This window comes from Hyaena hyaena, unplaced genomic scaffold, assembly GCF_003009895.1.
Source record: "Hyaena hyaena isolate Hyena2069 unplaced genomic scaffold, ASM300989v1 scaffold_198, whole genome shotgun sequence".
NCBI lineage: Eukaryota > Metazoa > Chordata > Mammalia > Carnivora > Hyaenidae > Hyaena > Hyaena hyaena.
Window position 1 is genome coordinate 2,230,885 of NW_024080829.1, and position 3,708 is coordinate 2,234,592.

General features: G+C 40.4%; 1 non-coding gene across 1 annotated transcript; it reads right to left on the reverse strand.

Moving 5' to 3' along the window:
• Nucleotides 1-377: 377 nt before the first annotated feature.
• Nucleotides 378-525, reverse strand: LOC120238043. Its single transcript, XR_005530125.1, has one exon. It is a non-coding gene; the product is annotated as a small nucleolar RNA SNORA29 (small nucleolar RNA).
• Between the last annotated feature and the right edge of the window lie 3,183 nt (nt 526-3,708).

Consider the following 3,708-nt stretch of genomic DNA (forward strand, 5'->3'; position numbering starts at 1 on the left):
GGATTCCTCTTCGTCAGTTCATCTCTCAAGTGTCAGTATTTCATTGAATTCTGTCTCAGAAAATTTCTCCCTTTTTACACTGTCTCTAGCTTTCCACTTCCCTCATTTCAATTACCAGCTATGTGCCAATTATTTCGAAGCTATTGTGCCAAACCAGACCTCTTCTGGATTCTGAATTTCTCTAGGTGTTCTGTGGACATTTCAAATTCACTGTGTCTTCAGCTGAACTTAATATCTTTCTTCACAAACTTCGTTTTTCGTACACTCTATCTAGTGAATAGCAGCACCTCAGTAGCCAGTAAATCAGGGTATCAATCTTGACTCCTTTCTTTTTTTTTTTTAATGAAAATATTGCCAATGTTTTATTTTAATTAATTAATTTTCTGTTCAGTCATTTCATATAGAAGGAGGACACAAATAAATCCTCCCTCTTCAGATCATGGCAATTTTCATCTATCCCATAAGCATGACTCCTTTCTTATCACATCCATTTCTTCTCATAAATCACCACCTCCAGCTGAGGCTATCTACTAAACACCTAACCCATTTGTTCTTTTCAGCCCCATTGTCATGACCATAATTCAGGTCACTATTGTCTTTTCTTTAAATTATTGTATTGGCTCCCAACTTAGCCTCCCAGTCTCCAGTCTTCCCTTCTTCAGCTTCATTTTCCTCATTATGTATGAAGCTTCTAAAACAAAGCCAACCATGATGTTTTACATACAGCCCTTCTATGACTTCACATTGCTTTAAGAAAAATTCCAAACTCTACACCATGGTTTACAATACCTTTTATAATTTAGTCCCTGTTTATTTTCCCAGTCCCATCTGTAAACACTTTTTTAAGTCTAATCTTCAACTTTATTCAATTATTTTCAGTTACTCAAAGGCTCCAAGTTCTCTTTCACCTCCAGGCATTTGCATTGGGATTCTCTCTACATGAAATACTTTACCCCACATCTTCTTCTTTTTTTTTTTTTTTACAAATAGTTTATTGTCAAATTAGTTTCCACATAACACTCAGTGCTCATCCCCACAAGTGTCCTCCTCCATGCCCATCCCCCCCTCCCCCCCACATCCATCAGTCCTCAGTTTTTGTCAGCATTCAAGAGTCTCTCATGGTTTGCCTCTCTCCCTTTCCCCCACCATTTCCCCCCTTCTTCTCCTGGTTGGTCCTCTGTTAAGTTCCTCCTAATCCTCCTATACGTGCAAACATATGATATTTGTCCTTCTCTGCCTGACTTATTTCGCTCAGCATAACACCCTCAAGGTCCATCCATGTTGCTATACATGGCCAGATTTCATTGTTTCTCATTGCCATGTAGTATTCCATGGTACAGATAAACCACATCTTCTTGATCCATTCATCTGTTGATGGACACTTAGGCTCTTTCCATGTTTTAGCTATTGTGGAGAGTGCTGCTATGAACATTGGGGTACATGTGCTCCTATGCCTCAGCATTTCTGTATCCCTTGTTACCCCACATCTTCTATCTGGCCAACTCCTAACCATTCTTCATGTTTCAGGAAGGAGTTTTTCCTGAAACCCCAGACTGGGATGAGTCCGCACTCTATATGCTTCTAGAGCATTTATGGCATGCATTTCAGGTGGTCTATTTGCCTGCCCATGTCTCTCCTAGAGTTCCATGAGGAGAATCTATTTCATTCACTTTTCTGTGTATAGCGCCTGAGCCTGAAACATGGCAGATACTTAGTAAATGTTGAATAAATGAGAGAAAAGCAAGACCAGGATGAAAATGGAAGTGTATTTACCTGGCATCACAAGCCTACATTGTGCTACCTAGCAGAAGTAATCTTCACAGTCACATCTGCATTCCTACTGTATTCTAGGCACTGTTCAAAGCAACTTCCATACATTTGCTTTTCCCAACAACTCTGAGTAGATGAGGATTTTGATGCTTAGATAAATGAAGTAACTTGCCAAAGGTAAAACATTTATTAACTTGATGCCTTTCTCCTTCTTGGTAGGGGAACTGTGAGTGTTAACTATGCCTAACAAAATATATTACTAATCATATTTTGCATAAAAGGACCACTAACATCATTATGACAGACTTCAAGTTTGAGGCTTCACGTTCTCTGAAACAAAGTTTTAAGATCTTTAAATTAGAAAATATCATTTTATTTTAAATAACCATACATCCTTTTTATGAGAAAACTTAAAATTATTTTTCAGAACCTTTGCCAGCATTATATAAATAATGTAAAACTTCAATGAAACTACCCTTCTTTATTCAAAATAGTTTCAAAGCCTTCTCTAGAAGGACAGATGGTGTTTTCATCATCTACAATAATATGAAGAATACTAAAGTCAGTCAAGGTGAAGCAAAGTACCAAGTTTCATAGAGCCAGTCCATTAATTTAAGATGCATAAAAAAATGTGTTCAGAATTGGGAATCTTTACAGAATCCCAAAAAACCCACAATATATTTAGCCATCCAAATTGTATTTCACAAGCTGCTCAGTGCATTCTATTTTTCTGTAAGAGATTAGTCAATATTTTGGCAATCAGATTTTCAGCAGGCAGTTTGAAGCTCTGCTTTGCACAGAGAAGGTGATCAGGGTTTATGTTGATGGAGTGCCTTTAAATGGCAACACTTTTAGCTTTATTCTGAAGGACCTACAAGCCAGTTGATTAACTTTCTATAAAAATTAATCTAGGGCAATAAGCACTGGGAAGAATTATATGAAACCTAAACCAATGACTATAGTTAGAGTGGTGGGATTTTTCCCCCCTTAATTTTGTGGAGATGTTGTATGTGCCATAGATAAAAATCAGAGAGAGATCCAAGGTCTGTCTAGCAACTTGTGCCAGTGGCAGGCTTAAGCATGTGGCTCATGAAAGCAGCCTTGTCACCCTGTGGCCACTCCCCTCAGGCTCTAGCGTCTATTTTGGCTCAAGACTTGTGATACCAGTTAACAAGGTTCCTTCTGTCCCAAAGCACAAAACAAATTGTGCTCATTTGATTAGCCCAAACTCTGTAAAAACCCTTTACTCAGAAGCACATGTTTGTGTTGGGTGTTTTAGAACGTCCAGTGGAGCCCAAGGATAGAAACAGGGATGCTGGGGGATGAGTTCTCCCCCGCCCCTCACTGTGGGTGTCACGCTGCTGGAGAAGAAATAAGGGAACAGCTGGAGCGAGGCAGGGCCCTTGGCAGCAGAGCATGGTGTCAGAACCCAATCTGGTGAAGCAGAAAGCTGTTGGTAGTTACATCAGGAGTGCCAGGTCCTTTCCAGCTGCCAAAAGAGAATGACTGTGGGTGGGTGGGCAGAACAGAGAAGTAAAGGGAACAGTTCAAGCCCATTTCCAAGAAGGGGTGGGAAATAAGCGATGGAGAAGATGCCCTCGGAGATGTGACACGCTGGTGGCTACTCTGTGTGTGTAGGAGGGAGAGGGTTGTTACAACCTGTACTGGGTTACAGGTAAGGTAAGGTTGCTGTGCTCGAGGAGCTGTGTACTTGAACTCAGTGATAAACTATTGAAGCCAAAGATGGGCTTTGTTTATGAGTTCACTATGACTCCACACAAGAGGTTTGAAACTATTACAGGGCTCCTAGCATCTCTGTGACAGCACAGTCTTGGCACAAAAAAGCAACCCATTAAAACTGCAAGGCTCTTGGGGCACCTGGGTGGCTCAGTCAGTTATGTGTCTGACTTTGGCTCAGGTCATGATCTCACGGTTTGT